Raw genomic sequence first — 26,312 nt, forward strand, 5'->3', positions numbered from 1 at the left:
GCCTTTGCCTCAACTCCCAGCACTCCCAACACACATTCTCAGGCTCACTCTCACTCTCACTCCCGGCACACACCACCTCCCAAACTGCAAACCTCCAAGCCATTTCTCCCCTACGATAGGCCTAAGGGCTTAGAGCTGTTGCTGGTCCTCACCTTCCCTTGACACCGCTTTCACAGCCAAACACACTCTGCCCATCTACCCTGGCTTTGCCTCCCAGCACTCCCAACACACATTCTCAGGTTGAATCTCATTCTCACTCGCGGCACAGACCACCTCCCAAAATGCCAACACCCAAGCGATTTCTGACACACGCTACATCTAAGGGCTTAGAGCTGTTGCTGGTCCTCACCTTCCCTTGACTCCGCTTTCACAGCCAAACACACTCTGGCCATCTGCCTTTAACTTGCCTCCCAGCACTCCCAACACACATTCTCAGGTTCAATCTCACTCTCACTCCCGGCACAGACCACCTCCCAAAGTGCAAACCTCCAAGCCATTTCTCCCCTACGATAGGCCTAAGGGCTTAGAGCTGTTGCTGGTCCTCACCTTCCCTTGACACCGCTTTCACAGACAAACACACTCTGCCCATCTACCCTGGCTTTCCCTCCCATCACTCCCAAAACATATTCTCAGGCTCAATCTCACTCTCACTCCCGGCACAGACCACCTCCCAAAGTGCAAACGTCCAAGCCATTTCTCCCCTACGATAGGCCTAAGGGCTTAGAGCTGTTGCTGGTCCTCACCTTCCCTTGACACCGCTTTCACAGGAAAACACACTCTGCCCATCTGCCTTTGCCTTGCCTCCCAGCACTCTCAACGCACATTCTCAGGTTCAATCTCACTCTCACTCCCGGCACACAACACCTCCCAAAGTGCAAACGTCCTAGCATTTTCTGCCGCATGCTACATCTAAGGGCTTAGAGCTGTTGCTGGTCCGCACCTTCCCTTCACACCGCTTTCACAGCCAAACACACTCTGCCCATCTGTGCTGCCCTTGCCTCCCAGCACTCCCAACACACATTCTCAAGTTCAATCTCTCTCTCACTCCTGGCACAGACCACCTCCCAAAGTGCAAACACCCAACCGATTTCTGACATACGCTACATCTAAGGGCTTAGAGCTGTGGCTGGTCCTCACCTTCCCTTGACACCGCTTTCACAGCCAAACACACTCTGGCCATCTACGCTGGTTTTCCCTCCCAGCACTCCCAAAACACATTCTCAGGTTGAATCTCACTATCACTGCCGGCACACACCACTTCCCAAAGAGCAAATACCCAAGCGATTTCTGACACACGCTACATCTAAGGCCTTAGAGCTGTTGCTGGTCCTCACCTTCCCTTGACACCGCTTTCACAGCCAAACACACTCTGCCCATCTGCCTTTGCCTTGCCGCCCACCACTCCCAACACACTCTCACTATCGGCACAGACCACCTCCCATAGTGCAAACACCCAACCGATTTCTGACATACGCTACATCTAAGGGGTTAGAGCTGTTGCTGGTCCTAACCTTCCCTTGACACCGCTTTCACAGCCAAACACATTCTGCCCATCTACCCTGGCTTTGCCTCCCAGCACTCCCAACACACATTCTCAGGCTCAATCTCACTGTCACTCCCGGCACACACCACCTCCCAAAGTGCAAACGTCCAAGCCATTTCTCCCCTACGATAGGCTTAAGGGCTTAGAGCTGCTGCTGGTCCTCACCTTCTCTTGACACCGCTTTCACAGACAAACACACTCTACCCATCTGCCTTTGCCTCAACTCCCAGCACTCCCAACACACATTCTCAGGCTCACTCTCACTCCCGGCACACACCACCTCCCAAAGTGCAAACCTCCAAGCCATTTCTCCCCTACGATAGGCCTAAGGGCTTAGAGCTGTTGCTGGTCCTCACCTTCCCTTGACACCGCTTTCACAGCCAAACACACTCTGCCCATCTACCCTGGCTTTGCCTCCCAGCACTCCCAACACACATTCTCAGGTTGAATCTCATTCTCACTCGCGGCACAGACCACCTCCCAAAATGCCAACACCCAAGCGATTTCTGACACACGCTACATCTAAGGGCTTAGAGCTGTTGCTGGTCCTCACCTTCCCTTGACACCGCTTTCACAGCCAAACACACACTGGCCATCTGCCTTTGCCTTGCCGCCCAGCACTCCCAACACACTCTCACTATCGGCACAGACCACCTCCCAAAGTGCAAACACCCAACCGATTTCTGACATACGCTACATCTAAGGGCTTAGAGCTGTTGCTGGTCTTCACCTTCCCTTGACACCGCTTTCACAGCCAAACACACTCTGCCCATCTACCCTGCCTTTGCCTCCCAGCACTCCCAACACACATTCTCAGGCTCAATCTCACTCTCACTCCCGGCACAGACCACCTCCCAAAGTGCAAACGTGCAAGGCATTTCTCCCCTGCGATAGGCTTAAGGGCTTAGAGCTGTTGCTGGTCCTCACCTTCTCTTGACACCTCTTCCACAGACAAACACACTCTGCCCATCCGCCTTTGCCTTGCCTCCCAGCACTCCCAACACACATTCTCAGGTTGAATCTCACTCTCACTTCCGGCACAGACCACCTCCCAGTGTGCAAACCTCCAAGCCATTTCTCCCCTACGATAGGCCTAAGGGCTTAGAGCTGTTGCTGGTCCTCACCTTCCCTTGACTCCGCTTTCACAGCCAAACACACTCTGGCCATCTGCCTTTAACTTGCCTCCCAGCACTCCCAACACACATTCTCAGGTTCAATCTCACTCTCACTCCCGGCACAGACCACCTCCCAAAGTGCAAACCTCCAAGCCATTTCTCCCCTACGATAGGCCTAAGGGCTTAGAGCTGTTGCTGGTCCTCACCTTCCCTTGACACCGCTTTCACAGCCAAACACACTCTGGCCATCTACCCTGGCTTTCCCTCCCATCACTCCCAAAACATATTCTCAGGCTCAATCTCACTCTCACTCCCGGCACAGACCACCTCCCAAAGTGCAAACGTCCTAGCCATTTCTCCCCTACGATAGGCCTAAGGGCTTAGAGCTGTTGCTGGTCCTCACCTTCCCTTGACACCGCTTTCACAGCCAAACACACTCTGGCCATCTGCCTTTGCCTTGCCGCCCACCACTCCCAACACACTCTCACTATCGGCACAGACCACCTCCCAAAGTGCAAACACCGAACCGATTTCTGACATACGCTACATCTAAGGGCTTAGAGCTGTTGCTGGTCCTCACCTTCCCTTGACACCGCTTTCACAGCCAAACACACTCTGGCCATCTACCCTGCCTTTGCCTCCCAGCACTCCCAACACACATTCTCAGGCTCAATCTCACTCTCACTCCCGGCACACACCACCTCCCAAAGTGCAAACGTCCAAGCCATTTCTCCCCTACGATAGGCTTAAGGGCTTAGAGCTGCTGCTGGTCCTCACCTTCTCTTGACACCGCTTTCACAGACAAACACACTCTGCCCATCTGCCTTTGCCTTGCCGCCCACCACTCCCAACACACTCTCACTATCGGCACAGACCACCTCCCAAAGTGCAAACACCCAACCGATTTCTGACATACGCTACATCTAAGGGCTTAGAGCTGTTGCTGGTCCTCACCTTCCCTTGACACCGCTTTCACAGCCAAACACACTCTGGCCATCTACCCTGCCTTTGCCTCCCAGCACTCCCAACACACATTCTCAGGCTCAATCTCACTCTCACTCCCGGCACACACCACCTCCCAAAGTGCAAACCTCCAAGCCATTTCTCCCATACGATAGGCCTAAGGGCTTAGAGCTGTTGCTGGTCCTCACCTTCTCTTGACACCGCTTTCACAGCCAAACACACTCTGCCCATCTGCCTTTGCCTTGCCTCCCAGCACTCCAAAATCACTCTCTCTCCCGGCACACACCACCTCACAAAGTCAAAACACCCAAGCGATTTCTACCGCATGCTATATCTAAGGGCTTAGAGCTGTTGCTGGTCCTCACCTTCCCTTGACACCGCTTTCACAGCCAAACACACTCTGCCCATCTACCCTGGCTTTCCCTCCCAGCACTCCCAATACATATTCTCAGGCTCACTATCACTCTCACTCCCGGCACAGACCACCTCCCCAAGTGCAAACGTCCAAGCCATTTCTCCCCTACGATAGGCCTAAGGGCTTAGAGCTGTGGCTGGTCCTCACCTTCCCTTGACACCGCTTTCACAGCCAAACACACTCTGGCCATCTATGCTGGTTTTGACTCCCAGCACTCCCAAAACACATTCTCACGTTGAATCTCACTATCACTGCCGGCAAGACCACTTCCCAAAGAGCAAATACCCAAGCGATTTCTGACACACACTACATCTAAGGCCTTAGAGCTGTTGCTGGTCCTCACCTTCCCTTGACACCGCTTTCACAGCCAAACACACTCTGCCCATCTGCGTTTGCCTTGCCGCCCAGCACTCCCAACACACTCTCACTATCGGCACAGACCACCTCCCAAAGTGCAAACCTCCAAGCGATTTCTGACACACGCTACATCTAAGAGCTTAGAGCTGTTGCTGGTCCTCACCTTCCCTTGACACCGCTTTCACAGCCAAACACACTCTGCCCATCTACCCTGGCTTTGCCTCCCAGCACTCCCAACACACATTCTCAGGCTCACTCTCACTCTCACTCCCGGCACAGACCACCTCCCAAAGTGCAAACACCCAACCGATTTCTGACATACGCTACATCTAAGGGGTTAGAGCTGTTGCTGGTCTTCACCTTCCCTTGACACCGCTTTCACAGCCAAACACATTCTGCCCATCTACCCTGCCTTTGCCTCCCAGCACTCCCAACACACATTCTCAGGCTCAATCTCACTGTCACTCCCGGCACACACCACCTCCCAAAGTGCAAACGTCCAAGCCATTTCTCCCCTACGATAGGCTTAAGGGCTTAGAGCTGCTGCTGGTCCTCACCTTCTCTTGACACCGCTTTCACAGACAAACACACTCTGCCCATCTGCCTTTGCCTCAACTCCCAGCACTCCCAACACACATTCTCAGGCTCACTCTCACTCTCACTCCCGGCACACACCACCTCCCAAAGTGCAAACCTCCAAGCCATTTCTCCCCTACGATAGGCCTAAGGGCTTAGAGCTGTTGCTGGTCCTCACCTTCCCTTGACACCGCTTTCACAGCCAAACACACTCTGCCCATCTACCCTGGCTTTGCCTCCCAGCACTCCCAACACACATTCTCAGGTTGAATCTCATTCTCACTCGCGGCACAGACCACCTCCCAAAATGCCAACACCCAAGCGATTTCTGACACACGCTACATCTAAGGGCTTAGAGCTGTTGCTGGTCCTCACCTTCCCTTGACTCCGCTTTCACAGCCAAACACACTCTGGCCATCTGCCTTTAACTTGCCTCCCAGCACTCCCAACACACATTCTCAGGTTCAATCTCACTCTCACTCCCGGCACAGACCACCTCCCAAAGTGCAAACCTCCAAGCCATTTCTCCCCTACGATAGGCCTAAGGGCTTAGAGCTGTTGCTGGTCCTCACCTTCCCTTGACACCGCTTTCACAGACAAACACACTCTGCCCATCTACCCTGGCTTTCCCTCCCATCACTCCCAAAACATATTCTCAGGCTCAATCTCACTCTCACTCCCGGCACAGACCACCTCCCAAAGTGCAAACGTCCAAGCCATTTCTCCCCTACGATAGGCCTAAGGGCTTAGAGCTGTTGCTGGTCCTCACCTTCCCTTGACACCGCTTTCACAGGAAAACACACTCTGCCCATCTGCCTTTGCCTTGCCTCCCAGCACTCTCAACGCACATTCTCAGGTTCAATCTCACTCTCACTCCCGGCACACAACACCTCCCAAAGTGCAAACGTCCTAGCATTTTCTGACGCATGCTACATCTAAGGGCTTAGAGCTGTTGCTGGTCCGCACCTTCCCTTCACACCGCTTTCACAGCCAAACACACTCTGCCCATCTGTGCTGCCCTTGCCTCCCAGCACTCCCAACACACATTCTCAAGTTCAATCTCTCTCTCACTCCTGGCACAGACCACCTCCCAAAGTGCAAACACCCAACCGATTTCTGACATACGCTACATCTAAGGGCTTAGAGCTGTGGCTGGTCCTCACCTTCCCTTGACACCGCTTTCACAGCCAAACACACTCTGGCCATCTACGCTGGTTTTGCCTCCCAGCACTCCCAAAACACATTCTCAGGTTGAATCTCACTATCACTGCCGGCACACACCACTTCCCAAAGAGCAAATACCCAAGCGATTTCTGACACACGCTACATCTAAGGCCTTAGAGCTGTTGCTGGTCCTCACCTTCCCTTGACACCGCTTTCACAGCCAAACACACTCTGGCCATCTGCCTTTGCCTTGCCGCCCACCACTCCCAACACACTCTCACTATCGGCACAGACCACCTCCCATAGTGCAAACACCCAACCGATTTCTGACATACGCTACATCTAAGGGGTTAGAGCTGTTGCTGGTCCTAACCTTCCCTTGACACCGCTTTCACAGCCAAACACATTCTGCCCATCTACCCTGGCTTTGCCTCCCAGCACTCCCAACACACATTCTCAGGCTCAATCTCACTGTCACTCCCGGCACACACCACCTCCCAAAGTGCAAACGTCCAAGCCATTTCTCCCCTACGATAGGCTTAAGGGCTTAGAGCTGCTGCTGGTCCTCACCTTCTCTTGACACCGCTTTCACAGACAAACACACTCTGCCAATCTGCCTTTGCCTCAACTCCCAGCACTCCCAACACACATTCTCAGGCTCACTCTCACTCTCACTCCCGGCACACACCACCTCCCAAAGTGCAAACCTCCAAGCCATTTCTCCCCTACGATAGGCCTAAGGGCTTAGAGCTGTTGCTGGTCCTCACCTTCCCTTGACACCGCTTTCACAGCCAAACACACTCTGCCCATCTACCCTGGCTTTGCCTCCCAGCACTCCCAACACACATTCTCAGGTTGAATCTCATTCTCACTCGCGGCACAGACCACCTCCCAAAATGCCAACACCCAAGCGATTTCTGACACACGCTACATCTAAGGGCTTAGAGCTGTTGCTGGTCCTCACCTTCCCTTGACACCGCTTTCACAGCCAAACACACACTGGCCATCTGCCTTTGCCTTGCCGCCCAGCACTCCCAACACACATTCTCAAGTTCAATCTCACTCTCACTCCCGGCACAGCCCACCTCCCAAAGTGCAAACCTCCAAGCCATTTCTCCCCTGCGATAGGCTTAAGGGCTTAGAGCTGTTGCTGGTCCTCACCTTCTCTTGACACCTCTTCCACAGACAAACACACTCTGCCCATCCGCCTTTGCCTTGCCTCCCAGCACTCCCAACACACATTCTCAGGTTGAATCTCACTCTCACTCCTGGCACAGACCACCTCCCAAAGTGCAAACACCCAACCGATTTCTGACATACGCTACATCTAAGGGCTTAGAGCTGTGGCTGGTCCTCACCTTCCCTTGACACCGCTTTCACAGCCAAACACACTCTGGCCATCTACGCTGGTTTTGCCTCCCAGCACTCCCAACACACATTCTCAGGCTTACTCTCACTCTCACTCCCGGCACACACCACCTCCCAAAGTGCAAACCTCCAAGCCATTTCACCCCTACGATAGGCCTAAGGACTTAGAGCTGTTGCTGGTCCTCACCTTCCCTTGACACCGCTTTCACAGCCAAACACACTCTGCCCATCTACCCTGTCTTTGCCTCCCAGCACTCCCAACACACATTCTCAGGTTGAATCTCATTCTCACTCGCGGCACAGACCACCTCCCAAAATGCCAACACCCAAGCGATTTCTGACACACGCTACATCTAAGGGCTTAGAGCTGTTGCTGGTCCTCACCTTCCCTTGACTCCGCTTTCACAGCCAAACACACTCTGGCCATCTGCCTTTAACTTGCCTCCCAGCACTCCCAACACACATTCTCAGGTTCAATCTCACTCTCACTCCCGGCACAGACCACCTCCCAAAGTGCAAACCTCCAAGCCATTTCTCCCCTACGATAGGCCTAAGGGCTTAGAGCTGTGGCTGGTCCTCACCTTCCCTTGACACCGCTTTCACAGCCAAACACACTCTGGCCATCTATGCTGGTTTTGACTCCCAGCACTCCCAAAACACATTCTCACGTTGAATCTCACTATCACTGCCGGCAAGACCACTTCCCAAAGAGCAAATACCCAAGCGATTTCTGACACACACTACATCTAAGGCCTTAGAGCTGTTGCTGGTCCTCACCTTCCCTTGACACCGCTTTCACAGCCAAACACACTCTGCCCATCTGCCTTTGCCTTGCCGCCCACCACTCCCAACACACTCTCACTATCGGCACAGACCACCTCCCAAAGTGCAAACCTCCAAGCGATTTCTGACACACGCTACATCTAAGAGCTTAGAGCTGTTGCTGGTCCTCACCTTCCCTTGACACCGCTTTCACAGCCAAACACACTCTGCCCATCTACCCTGGCTTTGCCTCCCAGCACTCCCAACACACATTCTCAGGCTCACTCTCACTCTCACTCCCGGCACAGACCACCTCCCAAAGTGCAAACACCCAACCGATTTCTGACATACGCTACATCTAAGGGGTTAGAGCTGTTGCTGGTCTTCACCTTCCCTTGACACCGCTTTCACAGCCAAACACATTCTGCCCATCTACCCTGCCTTTGCCTCCCAGCACTCCCAACACACATTCTCAGGCTCAATCTCACTGTCACTCCCGGCACACACCACCTCCCAAAGTGCAAACGTCCAAGCCATTTCTCCCCTACGATAGGCTTAAGGGCTTAGAGCTGCTGCTGGTCCTCACCTTCTCTTGACACCGCTTTCACAGACAAACACACTCTGCCCATCTGCCTTTGCCTCAACTCCCAGCACTCCCAACACACATTCTCAGGCTCACTCTCACTCTCACTCCCGGCACACACCACCTCCCAAACTGCAAACCTCCAAGCCATTTCTCCCCTACGATAGGCCTAAGGGCTTAGAGCTGTTGCTGGTCCTCACCTTCCCTTGACACCGCTTTCACAGCCAAACACACTCTGCCCATCTACCCTGGCTTTGCCTCCCAGCACTCCCAACACACATTCTGAGGTTGAATCTCATTCTCACTCGCGGCACAGACCACCTCCCAAAATGCCAACACCCAAGCGATTTCTGACACACGCTACATCTAAGGGCTTAGAGCTGTTGCTGGTCCTCACCTTCCCTTGACTCCGCTTTCACAGCCAAACACACTCTGGCCATCTGCCTTTAACTTGCCTCCCAGCACTCCCAACACACATTCTCAGGTTCAATCTCACTCTCACTCCCGGCACAGACCACCTCCCAAAGTGCAAACCTCCAAGCCATTTCTCCCCTACGATAGGCCTAAGGGCTTAGAGCTGTTGCTGGTCCTCACCTTCCCTTGACACCGCTTTCACAGACAAACACACTCTGCCCATCTACCCTGGCTTTCCCTCCCATCACTCCCAAAACATATTCTCAGGCTCAATCTCACTCTCACTCCCGGCACAGACCACCTCCCAAAGTGCAAACGTCCAAGCCATTTCTCCCCTACGATAGGCCTAAGGGCTTAGAGCTGTTGCTGGTCCTCACCTTCCCTTGACACCGCTTTCACAGGAAAACACACTCTGCCCATCTGCCTTTGCCTTGCCTCCCAGCACTCTCAACGCACATTCTCAGGTTCAATCTCACTCCCGGCACACAACACCTCCCAAAGTGCAAACGTCCTAGCATTTTCTGCCGCATGCTACATCTAAGGGCTTAGAGCTGTTGCTGGTCCGCACCTTCCCTTCACACCGCTTTCACAGCCAAACACACTCTGCCCATCTGTGCTGCCCTTGCCTCCCAGCACTCCCAACACACATTCTCAAGTTCAATCTCTCTCTCACTCCTGGCACAGACCACCTCCCAAAGTGCAAACACCCAACCGATTTCTGACATACGCTACATCTAAGGGCTTAGAGCTGTGGCTGGTCCTCACCTTCCCTTGACACCGCTTTCACAGCCAAACACACTCTGGCCATCTACGCTGGTTTTCCCTCCCAGCACTCCCAAAACACATTCTCAGGTTGAATCTCACTATCACTGCCGGCACACACCACTTCCCAAAGAGCAAATACCCAAGCGATTTCTGACACACGCTACATCTAAGGCCTTAGAGCTGTTGCTGGTCCTCACCTTCCCTTGACACCGCTTTCACAGCCAAACACACTCTGCCCATCTGCCTTTGCCTTGCCGCCCACCACTCCCAACACACTCTCACTATCGGCACAGACCACCTCCCATAGTGCAAACACCCAACCGATTTCTGACATACGCTACATCTAAGGGGTTAGAGCTGTTGCTGGTCCTAACCTTCCCTTGACACCGCTTTCACAGCCAAACACATTCTGCCCATCTACCCTGGCTTTGCCTCCCAGCACTCCCAACACACATTCTCAGGCTCAATCTCACTGTCACTCCCGGCACACACCACCTCCCAAAGTGCAAACGTCCAAGCCATTTCTCCCCTACGATAGGCTTAAGGGCTTAGAGCTGCTGCTGGTCCTCACCTTCTCTTGACACCGCTTTCACAGACAAACACACTCTGCCAATCTGCCTTTGCCTCAACTCCCAGCACTCCCAACACACATTCTCAGGCTCACTCTCACTCTCACTCCCGGCACACACCACCTCCCAAAGTGCAAACCTCCAAGCCATTTCTCCCCTACGATAGGCCTAAGGGCTTAGAGCTGTTGCTGGTCCTCACCTTCCCTTGACACCGCTTTCACAGCCAAACACACTCTGCCCATCTACCCTGGCTTTGCCTCCCAGCACTCCCAACACACATTCTCAGGTTGAATCTCATTCTCACTCGCGGCACAGACCACCTCCCAAAATGCCAACACCCAAGCGATTTCTGACACACGCTACATCTAAGGGCTTAGAGCTGTTGCTGGTCCTCACCTTCCCTTGACACCGCTTTCACAGCCAAACACACACTGGCCATCTGCCTTTGCCTTGCCGCCCAGCACTCCCAACACACTCTCACTATCGGCACAGACCACCTCCCAAAGTGCAAACACCCAAGCAATTTCTGACACACGCTACATCTAAGAGCTTAGAGCTGTTGCTGGTCCTCACCTTCCCTTGACACCGCTTTCACAGCCAAACACACTCTGCCCATCTACCCTGCCTTTGCCTCCCAGCACTCCCAACACACATTCTCAGGCTCAATCTCACTCTCACTCCCGGCACAGACCACCTCCCAAAGTGCAAACACCCAACCGATTTCTGACATACGCTACATCTAAGGGCTTAGAGCTGTTGCTGGTCTTCACCTTCCCTTGACACCGCTTTCACAGCCAAACACACTCTGGCCATCTGCCTTTAACTTGCCTCCCAGCACTCCCAACACACATTCTCAAGTTCAATCTCACCCTCACTCCCGGCACAGCCCACCTCCCAAAGTGCAAACGTCCAAGCCATTTCTCCCCTGCGATAGGCTTAAGGGCTTAGAGCTGTTGCTGGTCCTCACCTTCTCTTGACACCTCTTCCACAGACAAAAACACTCTGCCCATCCGCCTTTGCCTTGCCTCCCAGCACTCCCAACACACATTCTCAGGTTGAATCTCACTCTCACTCCTGGCACGGACCACCTCCCAAAGTGCAAACACCCAACCGATTTCTGACATACGCTACATCTAAGGGCTTAGAGCTGTGGCTGGTCCTCACCTTCCCTTGACACCGCTTTCACAGCCAAACACACTCTGGCCATCTACGCTGGTTTTGCCTCCCAGCACTCCCAACACACATTCTCAGGCTTACTCTCACTCTCACTCCCGGCACACACCACCTCCCAAAGTGCAAACCTCCAAGCCATTTCACCCCTACGATAGGCCTAAGGACTTAGAGCTGTTGCTGGTCCTCACCTTCCCTTGACACCGCTTTCACAGCCAAACACACTCTGCCCATCTACCCTGGCTTTGCCTCCCAGCACTCCCAACACACATTCTCAGGTTGAATCTCATTCTCACTCGCGGCACAGACCACCTCCCAAAATGCCAACACCCAAGCGATTTCTGACACACGCTACATCTAAGGGCTTAGAGCTGTTGCTGGTCCTCACCTTCCCTTGACTCCGCTTTCACAGCCAAACACACTCTGGCCATCTGCCTTTAACTTGCCTCCCAGCACTCCCAACACACATTCTCAGGTTCAATCTCACTCTCACTCCCGGCACAGACCACCTCCCAAAGTGCAAACCTCCAAGCCATTTCTCCCCTACGATAGGCCTAAGGGCTTAGAGCTGTTGCTGGTCCTCACCTTCCCTTGACACCGCTTTCACAGACAAACACACTCTGCCCATCTACCCTGGCTTTCCCTCCCATCACTCCCAAAACATATTCTCAGGCTCAATCTCACTCTCACTCCCGGCACAGACCACCTCCCAAAGTGCAAACGTCCAAGCCATTTCTCCCCTACGATAGGCCTAAGGGCTTAGAGCTGTTGCTGGTCCTCACCTTCCCTTGACACCGCTTTCACAGGAAAACACACTCTGCCCATCTGCCTTTGCCTTGCCTCCCAGCACTCTCAACGCACATTCTCAGGTTCAATCTCACTCTCACTCCCGGCACACAACACCTCCCAAAGTGCAAACGTCCTAGCATTTTCTGCCGCATGCTACATCTAAGGGCTTAGAGCTGTTGCTGGTCCGCACCTTCCCTTCACACCGCTTTCACAGCCAAACACACTCTGCCCATCTGTGCTGCCCTTGCCTCCCAGCACTCCCAACACACATTCTCAAGTTCAATCTCTCTCTCACTCCTGGCACAGACCACCTCCCAAAGTGCAAACACCCAACCGATTTCTGACATACGCTACATCTAAGGGCTTAGAGCTGTGGCTGGTCCTCACCTTCCCTTGACACCGCTTTCACAGCCAAACACACTCTGGCCATCTACGCTGGTTTTGCCTCCCAGCACTCCCAAAACACATTCTCAGGTTGAATCTCACTATCACTGCCGGCACACACCACTTCCCAAAGAGCAAATACCCAAGCGATTTCTGACACACGCTACATCTAAGGCCTTAGAGCTGTTGCTGGTCCTCACCTTCCCTTGACACCGCTTTCACAGCCAAACACACTCTGCCCATCTGCCTTTGCCTTGCCGCCCACCACTCCCAACACACTCTCACTATCGGCACAGACCACCTCCCAAAGTGCAAACACCCAACCGATTTCTGACATACGCTACATCTAAGGGGTTAGAGCTGTTGCTGGTCCTAACCTTCCCTTGACACCGCTTTCACAGCCAAACACATTCTGCCCATCTACCCTGGCTTTGCCTCCCAGCACTCCCAACACACATTCTCAGGCTCAATCTCACTGTCACTCCCGGCACACACCACCTCCCAAAGTGCAAACGTCCAAGCCATTTCTCCCCTACGATAGGCTTAAGGGCTTAGAGCTGCTGCTGGTCCTCACCTTCTCTTGACACCGCTTTCACAGACAAACACACTCTGCCCATCTGCCTTTGCCTCAACTCCCAGCACTCCCAACACACATTCTCAGGCTCACTCTCACTCTCACTCCCGGCACACACCACCTCCCAAAGTGCAAACCTCCAAGCCATTTCTCCCCTACGATAGGCCTAAGGGCTTAGAGCTGTTGCTGGTCCTCACCTTCCCTTGACACCGCTTTCACAGCCAAACACACTCTGCCCATCTACCCTGGCTTTGCCTCCCAGCACTCCCAACACACATTCTCAGGTTGAATCTCATTCTCACTCGCGGCACAGACCACCTCCCAAAATGCCAACACCCAAGCGATTTCTGACACACGCTACATCTAAGGGCTTAGAGCTGTTGCTGGTCCTCACCTTCCCTTGACACCGCTTTCACAGCCAAACACACACTGGCCATCTGCCTTTGCCTTGCCGCCCAGCACTCCCAACACACTCTCACTATCGGCACAGACCACCTCCCAAAGTGCAAACACCCAAGCAATTTCTGACACACGCTACATCTAAGAGCTTAGAGCTGTTGCTGGTCCTCACCTTCCCTTGACACCGCTTTAACAGCCAAACACACTCTGCCCATCTACCCTGCCTTTGCCTCCCAGCACTCCCAACACACATTCTCAGGCTCAATCTCACTCTCACTCCCGGCGCAGACCACCTCCCAAAGTGCAAACACCCAACCGATTTCTGACATACGCTACATCTAAGGGCTTAGAGCTGTTGCTGGTCTTCACCTTCCCTTGACACCGCTTTCACAGCCAAACACACTCTGGCCATCTGCCTTTAACGTGCCTCCCAGCACTCCCAACACACATTCTCAAGTTCAATCTCTCTCTCACTCCCGGCACAGCCCACCTCCCAAAGTGCAAACGTCCAAGCCATTTCTCCCCTGCGATAGGCTTAAGGGCTTAGAGCTGTTGCTGGTCCTCACCTTCTCTTGACACCTCTTCCACAGACAAACACACTCTGCCCATCCGCCTTTGCCTTGCCTCCCAGCACTCCCAACACACATTCTCAGGTTGAATCTCACTCTCACTTCCGGCACAGACCACCTCCCAGTGTGCAAACCTCCAAGCCATTTCTCCCCTACGATAGGCCTAAGGGCTTAGAGCTGTTGCTGGTCCTCACCTTCCCTTGACACCGCTTTCACAGCCAAACACACTCTGCCCATCTACCCTGGCTTTGCCTCCCAGCACTCCCAACACACATTCTCAGGTTGAATCTCATTCTCACTCGCGGCACAGACCACCTCCCAAAATGCCAACACCCAAGCGATTTCTGACACATGCTACATCTAAGGGCTTAGAGCTGTTGCTGGTCCTCACCTTCCCTTGACTCCGCTTTCACAGCCAAACACACTCTGGCCATCTGCCTTTAACTTGCCTCCCAGCACTCCCAACACACATTCTCAGGTTCAATCTCACTATCACTCCCGGCACAGACCACCTCCCAAAGTGCAAACCTCCAAGCCATTTCTCCCCTACGATAGGCCTAAGGGATTAGAGCTGTTGCTGGTCCTCACCTTCCCTTGACACCGCTTTCACAGCCAAACACACTCTGGCCATCTACCCTGGCTTTCCCTCCCATCACTCCCAAAACATATTCTCAGGCTCAATCTCACTCTCACTCCCGGCACACACCACCTCCCAAAGTGCAAACGTCCAAGCCATTTCTCCCCTACGATAGGCCTAAGGGCTTAGAGCTGTTGCTGGTCCTCACCTTCCCTTGACACCGCTTTCACAGGAAAACACACTCTGCCCATCTGCCTTTGCCTTGCCTCCCTGCACTCTCAACGCACATTCTCAGGTTCAATCTCACTCTCACTCCCGGCACACAACACCTCCCAAAGTGCAAACGTCCTAGCATTTTCTGCCGCATGCTACATCTAAGGGCTTAGAGCTGTTGCTGGTCCGCACCTTCCCTTCACACCGCTTTCACAGCCAAACACACTCTGCCCATCTGTGCTGCCCTTGCCTCCCAGCACTCCCAACACACATTCTCAAGTTCAATCTCTCTCTCACTCCTGGCACAGACCACCTCCCAAAGTGCAAACACCCAACCGATTTCTGACATACGCTACATCTAAGGGCTTAGAGCTGTGGCTGGTCCTCACCTTCCCTTGACACCGCTTTCACAGCCAAACACACTCTGGCCATCTACGCTGGTTTTGCCTCCCAGCACTCCCAAAACACATTCTCAGGTTGAATCTCACTATCACTGCCGGCACACACCACTTCCCAAAGAGCAAATACCCAAGCGATTTCTGACACACGCTACATCTAAGGCCTTAGAGCTGTTGCTGGTCCTCACCTTCCCTTGACACCGCTTTCACAGCCAAACACACTCTGCCCATCTGCCTTTGCCTTGCCGCCCACCACTCCCAACACACTCTCACTATCGGCACAGACCACCTCCCAAAGTGCAAACACCCAACCGATTTCTGACATACGCTACATCTAAGGGGTTAGAGCTGTTGCTGGTCCTAACCTTCCCTTGACACCGCTTTCACAGCCAAACACATTCTGCCCATCTACCCTGGCTTTGCCTCCCAGCACTCCCAACACACATTCTCAGGCTCAATCTCACTGTCACTCCCGGCACACACCACCTCCCAAAGTGCAAACGTCCAAGCCATTTCTCCCCTACGATAGGCTTAAGGGCTTAGAGCTGCTGCTGGTCCTCACCTTCTCTTGACACCGCTTTCACAGACAAACACACTCTGCCCATCTGCCTTTGCCTCAACTCCCAGCACTCCCAACACACATTCTCAGGCTCACTCTCACTCTCACTCCCGGCACACACCACCTCCCAAAGTGCAAACCTCCAAGCCATTTCTCCCCTACGATAGGCCTAAGGGCTTAGAGCTGTTGCTGGTCCTCACCTTCCCTTGACACCGCTTTCACAGCCAAACACACTCTGCCCATCTACCCTGGCTTTGCCTCCCAGCACTCCCAACACACATTCTCAGGTTGAATCTCATTCTCACTCGCGGCACAGACCACCTCCCAAAATGCCAACACCCAAGCGATTTCTGACACACGCTACATCTAAGGGCTTAGAGCTGTTGCTGGTCCTCACCTTCCCTTGACACCGCTTTCACAGCCAAACACACACTGGCCATCTGCCTTTGCCTTGCCGCCCAGCACTCCCAACACACTCTCACTATCGGCACAGACCACCTCCCAAAGTGCAAACACCCAAGCAATTTCTGACACACGCTACATCTAAGAGCTTAGAGCTGTTGCTGGTCCTCACCTTCCCTTGACACCGCTTTAACAGCCAAACACACTCTGCCCATCTACCCTGCCTTTGCCTCCCAGCACTCCCAACACACATTCTCAGGCTCAATCTCACTCTCACTCCCGGCACACACCACCTCCCAAAGTGCAAACACCCAACCGATTTCTGACATACGCTACATCTAAGGGCTTAGAGCTGTTGCTGGTCTTCACCTTCCCTTGACACCGCTTTCACAGCCAAACACACTCTGGCCATCTGCCTTTAACGTGCCTCCCAGCACTCCCAACACACATTCTCAAGTTCAATCTCACTCTCACTCCCGGCACAGCCCACCTCCCAAAGTGCAAACGTCCAAGCCATTTCTCCCCTGCGATAGGCTTAAGGGCTTAGAGCTGTTGCTGGTCCTCACCTTCTCTTGACACCTCTTCCACAGACAAACACACTCTGCCCATCCGCCTTTGCCTTGCCTCCCAGCACTCCCAACACACATTCTCAGGTTGAATCTCACTCTCACTTCCGGCACAGACCACCTCCCAGTGTGCAAACCTCCAAGCCATTTCTCCCCTACGATAGGCCTAAGGGCTTAGAGCTGTTGCTGGTCCTCACCTTCCCTTGACACCGCTTTCACAGCCAAACACACTCTGCCCATCTACCCTGGCTTTGCCTCCCAGCACTCCCAACACACATTCTCAGGTTGAATCTCATTCTCACTCGCGGCACAGACCACCTCCCAAAATGCCAACACCCAAGCGATTTCTGACACATGCTACATCTAAGGGCTTAGAGCTGTTGCTGGTCCTCACCTTCCCTTGACTCCGCTTTCACAGCCAAACACACTCTGGCCATCTGCCTTTAACTTGCCTCCCAGCACTCCCAACACACATTCTCAGGTTCAATCTCACTATCACTCCCGGCACAGACCACCTCCCAAAGTGCAAACCTCCAAGCCATTTCTCCCCTACGATAGGCCTAAGGGATTAGAGCTGTTGCTGGTCCTCACCTTCCCTTGACACCGCTTTCACAGCCAAACACACTCTGGCCATCTACCCTGGCTTTCCCTCCCATCACTCCCAAAACATATTCTCAGGCTCAATCTCACTCTCACTCCCGGCACAGACCACCTCCCAAAGTGCAAACGTCCAAGCCATTTCTCCCCTACGATAGGCCTAAGGGCTTAGAGCTGTTGCTGGTCCTCACCTTCCCTTGACACCGCTTTCACAGGAAAACACACTCTGCCCATCTGCCTTTGCCTTGCCTCCCTGCACTCTCAACGCACATTCTCAGGTTCAATCTCACTCTCACTCCCGGCACACAACACCTCCCAAAGTGCAAACGTCCTAGCATTTTCTGCCGCATGCTACATCTAAGGGCTTAGAGCTGTTGCTGGTCCGCACCTTCCCTTCACACCGCTTTCACAGCCAAACACACTCTGCCCATCTGTGCTGCCCTTGCCTCCCAGCACTCCCAACACACATTCTCAAGTTCAATCTCTCTCTCACTCCTGGCACAGACCACCTCCCAAAGTGCAAACACCCAACCGATTTCTGACATACGCTACATCTAAGGGCTTAGAGCTGTGGCTGGTCCTCACCTTCCCTTGACACCGCTTTCACAGCCAAACACACTCTGGCCATCTACGCTGGTTTTGCCTCCCAGCACTCCCAAAACACATTCTCAGGTTGAATCTCACTATCACTGCCGGCACACACCACTTCCCAAAGAGCAAATACCCAAGCGATTTCTGACACACGCTACATCTAAGGCCTTAGAGCTGTTGCTGGTCCTCACCTTCCCTTGACACCGCTTTCACAGCCAAACACACTCTGCCCATCTGCCTTTGCCTTGCCGCCCACCACTCCCAACACACTCTCACTATCGGCACAGACCACCTCCCAAAGTGCAAACACCCAACCGATTTCTGACATACGCTACATCTAAGGGGTTAGAGCTGTTGCTGGTCCTAACCTTCCCTTGACACCGCTTTCACAGCCAAACACATTCTGCCCATCTACCCTGGCTTTGCCTCCCAGCACTCCCAACACACATTCTCAGGCTCAATCTCACTGTCACTCCCGGCACACACCACCTCCCAAAGTGCAAACGTCCAAGCCATTTCTCCCCTACGATAGGCTTAAGGGCTTAGAGCTGCTGCTGGTCCTCACCTTCTCTTGACACCGCTTTCACAGACAAACACACTCTGCCCATCTGCCTTTGCCTCAACTCCCAGCACTCCCAACACACATTCTCAGGCTCACTCTCACTCTCACTCCCGGCACACACCACCTCCCAAAGTGCAAACCTCCAAGCCATTTCTCCCCTACGATAGGCCTAAGGGCTTAGAGCTGTTGCTGGTCCTCACCTTCCCTTGACACCGCTTTCACAGCCAAACACACTCTGCCCATCTACCCTGGCTTTGCCTCCCAGCACTCCCAACACACATTCTCAGGTTGAATCTCATTCTCACTCGCGGCACAGACCACCTCCCAAAATGCCAACACCCAAGCGATTTCTGACACACGCTACATCTAAGGGCTTAGAGCTGTTGCTGGTCCTCACCTTCCCTTGACACCGCTTTCACAGCCAAACACACACTGGCCATCTGCCTTTGCCTTGCCGCCCAGCACTCCCAACACACTCTCACTATCGGCACAGACCACCTCCCAAAGTGCAAACACCCAAGCAATTTCTGACACACGCTACATCTAAGAGCTTAGAGCTGTTGCTGGTCCTCACCTTCCCTTGACACCGCTTTAACAGCCAAACACACTCTGCCCATCTACCCTGCCTTTGCCTCCCAGCACTCCCAACACACATTCTCAGGCTCAATCTCACTCTCACTCCCGGCGCAGACCACCTCCCAAAGTGCAAACACCCAACCGATTTCTGACATACGCTACATCTAAGGGCTTAGAGCTGTTGCTGGTCTTCACCTTCCCTTGACACCGCTTTCACAGCCAAACACACTCTGGCCATCTGCCTTTAACGTGCCTCCCAGCACTCCCAACACACATTCTCAAGTTCAATCTCTCTCTCACTCCCGGCACAGCCCACCTCCCAAAGTGCAAACGTCCAAGCCATTTCTCCCCTGCGATAGGCTTAAGGGCTTAGAGCTGTTGCTGGTCCTCACCTTCTCTTGACACCTCTTCCACAGACAAACACACTCTGCCCATCCGCCTTTGCCTTGCCTCCCAGCACTCCCAACACACATTCTCAGGTTGAATCTCACTCTCACTTCCGGCACAGACCACCTCCCAGTGTGCAAACCTCCAAGCCATTTCTCCCCTACGATAGGCCTAAGGGCTTAGAGCTGTTGCTGGTCCTCACCTTCCCTTGACACCGCTTTCACAGCCAAACACACTCTGCCCATCTACCCTGGCTTTGCCTCCCAGCACTCCCAACACACATTCTCAGGTTGAATCTCATTCTCACTCGCGGCACAGACCACCTCCCAAAATGCCAACACCCAAGCGATTTCTGACACATGCTACATCTAAGGGCTTAGAGCTGTTGCTGGTCCTCACCTTCCCTTGACTCCGCTTTCACAGCCAAACACACTCTGGCCATCTGCCTTTAACTTGCCTCCCAGCACTCCCAACACACATTCTCAGGTTCAATCTCACTATCACTCCCGGCACAGACCACCTCCCAAAGTGCAAACCTCCAAGCCATTTCTCCCCTACGATAGGCCTAAGGGATTAGAGCTGTTGCTGGTCCTCACCTTCCCTTGACACCGCTTTCACAGCCAAACACACTCTGCCCATCTGCCTTTGCCTTGCCGCCCACCACTCCCAAAACATATTCTCAGGCTCAATCTCACTCTCACTCCCGGCACACACCACCTCCCAAAGTGCAAACGTCCAAGCCATTTCTCCCCTACGATAGGCCTAAGGGCTTAGAGCTGTTGCTGGTCCTCACCTTCCCTTGACACCGCTTTCACAGGAAAACACACTCTGCCCATCTGCCTTTGCCTTGCCTCCCTGCACTCTCAACGCACATTCTCAGGTTCAATCTCACTCTCACTCCCGGCACACAACACCTCCCAAAGTGCAAACGTCCTAGCATTTTCTGCCGCATGCTACATCTAAGGGCTTAGAGCTGTTGCTGGTCCGCACCTTCCCTTCACACCGCTTTCACAGCCAAACACACTCTGCCCATCTGTGCTGCCCTTGCCTCCCAGCACTCCCAACACACATTCTCAAGTTCAATCTCTCTCTCACTCCTGGCACAGACCACCTCCCAAAGTGCAAACACCCAACCGATTTCTGACATACGCTACATCTAAGGGCTTAGAGCTGTGGCTGGTCCTCACCTTCCCTTGACACCGCTTTCACAGCCAAACACACTCTGGCCATCTACGCTGGTTTTGCCTCCCAGCACTCCCAAAACACATTCTCAGGTTGAATCTCACTATCACTGCCGGCACACACCACTTCCCAAAGAGCAAATACCCAAGCGATTTCTGACACACGCTACATCTAAGGCCTTAGAGCTGTTGCTGGTCCTCACCTTCCCTTGACACCGCTTTCACAGCCAAACACACTCTGCCCATCTGCCTTTGCCTTGCCGCCCACCACTCCCAACACACTCTCACTATCGGCACAGACCACCTCCCAAAGTGCAAACACCCAACCGATTTCTGACATACGCTACATCTAAGGGGTTAGAGCTGTTGCTGGTCCTAACCTTCCCTTGACACCGCTTTCACAGCCAAACACATTCTGCCCATCTACCCTGGCTTTGCCTCCCAGCACTCCCAACACACATTCTCAGGCTCAATCTCACTGTCACTCCCGGCACACACCACCTCCCAAAGTGCAAACGTCCAAGCCATTTCTCCCCTACGATAGGCTTAAGGGCTTAGAGCTGCTGCTGGTCCTCACCTTCTCTTGACACCGCTTTCACAGACAAACACACTCTGCCCATCTGCCTTTGCCTCAACTCCCAGCACTCCCAACACACATTCTCAGGCTCACTCTCACTCTCACTCCCGGCACACACCACCTCCCAAAGTGCAAACCTCCAAGCCATTTCTCCCCTACGATAGGCCTAAGGGCTTAGAGCTGTTGCTGGTCCTCACCTTCCCTTGACTCCGCTTTCACAGCCAAACACACTCTGGCCATCTGCCTTTAACTTGCCTCCCAGCACTCCCAACACACATTCTCAGGTTCAATCTCACTATCACTCCCGGCACAGACCACCTCCCAAAGTGCAAACCTCCAAGCCATTTCTCCCCTACGATAGGCCTAAGGGATTAGAGCTGTTGCTGGTCCTCACCTTCCCTTGACACCGCTTTCACAGCCAAACACACTCTGGCCATCTACCCTGGCTTTCCCTCCCATCACTCCCAAAACATATTCTCAGGCTCAATCTCACTCTCACTCCCGGCACAGACCACCTCCCAAAGTGCAAACGTCCAAGCCATTTCTCCCCTACGATAGGCCTAAGGGCTTAGAGCTGTTGCTGGTCCTCACCTTCCCTTGACACCGCTTTCACAGGAAAACACACTCTGCCCATCTGCCTTTGCCTTGCCTCCCTGCACTCTCAACGCACATTCTCAGGTTCAATCTCACTCTCACTCCCGGCACACAACACCTCCCAAAGTGCAAACGTCCTAGCATTTTCTGCCGCATGCTACATCTAAGGGCTTAGAGCTGTTGCTGGTCCGCACCTTCCCTTCACACCGCTTTCACAGCCAAACACACTCTGCCCATCTGTGCTGCCCTTGCCTCCCAGCACTCCCAACACACATTCTCAAGTTCAATCTCTCTCTCACTCCTGGCACAGACCACCTCCCAAAGTGCAAACACCCAACCGATTTCTGACATACGCTACATCTAAGGGCTTAGAGCTGTGGCTGGTCCTCACCTTCCCTTGACACCGCTTTCACAGCCAAACACACTCTGGCCATCTACGCTGGTTTTGCCTCCCAGCACTCCCAAAACACATTCTCAGGTTGAATCTCACTATCACTGCCGGCACACACCACTTCCCAAAGAGCAAATACCCAAGCGATTTCTGACACACGCTACATCTAAGGCCTTAGAGCTGTTGCTGGTCCTCACCTTCCCTTGACACCGCTTTCACAGCCAAACACACTCTGCCCATCTGCCTTTGCCTTGCCGCCCACCACTCCCAACACACTCTCACTATCGGCACAGACCACCTCCCAAAGTGCAAACACCCAACCGATTTCTGACATACGCTACATCTAAGGGGTTAGAGCTGTTGCTGGTCCTAACCTTCCCTTGACACCGCTTTCACAGCCAAACACATTCTGCCCATCTACCCTGGCTTTGCCTCCCAGCACTCCCAACACACATTCTCAGGCTCAATCTCACTGTCACTCCCGGCACACACCACCTCCCAAAGTGCAAACGTCCAAGCCATTTCTCCCCTACGATAGGCTTAAGGGCTTAGAGCTGCTGCTGGTCCTCACCTTCTCTTGACACCGCTTTCACAGACAAACACACTCTGCCCATCTGCCTTTGCCTCAACTCCCAGCACTCCCAACACACATTCTCAGGCTCACTCTCACTCTCACTCCCGGCACACACCACCTCCCAAAGTGCAAACCTCCAAGCCATTTCTCCCCTACGATAGGCCTAAGGGCTTAGAGCTGTTGCTGGTCCTCACCTTCCCTTGACACCGCTTTCACAGCCAAACACACTCTGCCCATCTACCCTGGCTTTGCCTCCCAGCACTCCCAACACACATTCTCAGGTTGAATCTCATTCTCACTCGCGGCACAGACCACCTCCCAAAATGCCAACACCCAAGCGATTTCTGACACACGCTACATCTAAGGGCTTAGAGCTGTTGCTGGTCCTCACCTTCCCTTGACACCGCTTTCACAGCCAAACACACACTGGCCATCTGCCTTTGCCTTGCCGCCCAGCACTCCCAACACACTCTCACTATCGGCACAGACCACCTCCCAAAGTGCAAACACCCAAGCAATTTCTGACACACGCTACATCTAAGAGCTTAGAGCTGTTGCTGGTCCTCACCTTCCCTTGACACCGCTTTAACAGCCAAACACACTCTGCCCATCTACCCTGCCTTTGCCTCCCAGCACTCCCAACACACATTCTCAGGCTCAATCTCACTCTCACTCCCGGCGCAGACCACCTCCCAAAGTGCAAACACCCAACCGATTTCTGACATACGCTACATCTAAGGGCTTAGAGCTGTTGCTGGTCTTCACCTTCCCTTGACACCGCTTTCACAGCCAAACACACTCTGGCCATCTGCCTTTAACGTGCCTCCCAGCACTCCCAACACACATTCTCAAGTTCAATCTCTCTCTCACTCCCGGCACAGCCCACCTCCCAAAGTGCAAACGTCCAAGCCATTTCTCCCCTGCGATAGGCTTAAGGGCTTAGAGCTGTTGCTGGTCCTCACCTTCTCTTGACACCTCTTCCACAGACAAACACACTCTGCCCATCCGCCTTTGCCTTGCCTCCCAGCACTCCCAACACACATTCTCAGGTTGAATCTCACTCTCACTTCCGGCACAGACCACCTCCCAGTGTGCAAACCTCCAAGCCATTTCTCCCCTACGATAGGCCTAAGGGCTTAGAGCTGTTGCTGGTCCTCACCTTCCCTTGACACCGCTTTCACAGCCAAACACACTCTGCCCATCTACCCTGGCTTTGCCTCCCAGCACTCCCAACACACATTCTCAGGTTGAATCTCATTCTCACTCGCGGCACAGACCACCTCCCAAAATGCCAACACCCAAGCGATTTCTGACACATGCTACATCTAAGGGCTTAGAGCTGTTGCTGGTCCTCACCTTCCCTTGACTCCGCTTTCACAGCCAAACACACTCTGGCCATCTGCCTTTAACTTGCCTCCCAGCACTCCCAACACACATTCTCAGGTTCAATCTCACTATCACTCCCGGCACAGACCACCTCCCAAAGTGCAAACCTCCAAGCCATTTCTCCCCTACGATAGGCCTAAGGGATTAGAGCTGTTGCTGGTCCTCACCTTCCCTTGACACCGCTTTCACAGCCAAACACACTCTGCCCATCTGCCTTTGCCTTGCCGCCCACCACTCCCAAAACATATTCTCAGGCTCAATCTCACTCTCACTCCCGGCACACACCACCTCCCAAAGTGCAAACGTCCAAGCCATTTCTCCCCTACGATAGGCCTAAGGGCTTAGAGCTGTTGCTGGTCCTCACCTTCCCTTGACACCGCTTTCACAGGAAAACACACTCTGCCCATCTGCCTTTGCCTTGCCTCCCTGCACTCTCAACGCACATTCTCAGGTTCAATCTCACTCTCACTCCCGGCACACAACACCTCCCAAAGTGCAAACGTCCTAGCATTTTCTGCCGCATGCTACATCTAAGGGCTTAGAGCTGTTGCTGGTCCGCACCTTCCCTTCACACCGCTTTCACAGCCAAACACACTCTGCCCATCTGTGCTGCCCTTGCCTCCCAGCACTCCCAACACACATTCTCAAGTTCAATCTCTCTCTCACTCCTGGCACAGACCACCTCCCAAAGTGCAAACACCCAACCGATTTCTGACATACGCTACATCTAAGGGCTTAGAGCTGTGGCTGGTCCTCACCTTCCCTTGACACCGCTTTCACAGCCAAACACACTCTGGCCATCTACGCTGGTTTTGCCTCCCAGCACTCCCAAAACACATTCTCAGGTTGAATCTCACTATCACTGCCGGCACACACCACTTCCCAAAGAGCAAATACCCAAGCGATTTCTGACACACGCTACATCTAAGGCCTTAGAGCTGTTGCTGGTCCTCACCTTCCCTTGACACCGCTTTCACAGCCAAACACACTCTGCCCATCTGCCTTTGCCTTGCCGCCCACCACTCCCAACACACTCTCACTATCGGCACAGACCACCTCCCAAAGTGCAAACACCCAACCGATTTCTGACATACGCTACATCTAAGGGGTTAGAGCTGTTGCTGGTCCTAACCTTCCCTTGACACCGCTTTCACAGCCAAACACATTCTGCCCATCTACCCTGGCTTTGCCTCCCAGCACTCCCAACACACATTCTCAGGCTCAATCTCACTGTCACTCCCGGCACACACCACCTCCCAAAGTGCAAACGTCCAAGCCATTTCTCCCCTACGATAGGCTTAAGGGCTTAGAGCTGCTGCTGGTCCTCACCTTCTCTTGACACCGCTTTCACAGACAAACACACTCTGCCCATCTGCCTTTGCCTCAACTCCCAGCACTCCCAACACACATTCTCAGGCTCACTCTCACTCTCACTCCCGGCACACACCACCTCCCAAAGTGCAAACCTCCAAGCCATTTCTCCCCTACGATAGGCCTAAGGGCTTAGAGCTGTTGCTGGTCCTCACCTTCCCTTGACACCGCTTTCACAGCCAAACACACTCTGCCCATCTACCCTGGCTTTGCCTCCCAGCACTCCCAACACACATTCTCAGGTTGAATCTCATTCTCACTCGCGGCACAGACCACCTCCCAAAATGCCAACACCCAAGCGATTTCTGACACACGCTACATCTAAGGGCTT

Source organism: Pelecanus crispus, chromosome 25, assembly GCF_030463565.1.
Source record: "Pelecanus crispus isolate bPelCri1 chromosome 25, bPelCri1.pri, whole genome shotgun sequence".
Classification (NCBI taxonomy): domain Eukaryota; kingdom Metazoa; phylum Chordata; class Aves; order Pelecaniformes; family Pelecanidae; genus Pelecanus; species Pelecanus crispus.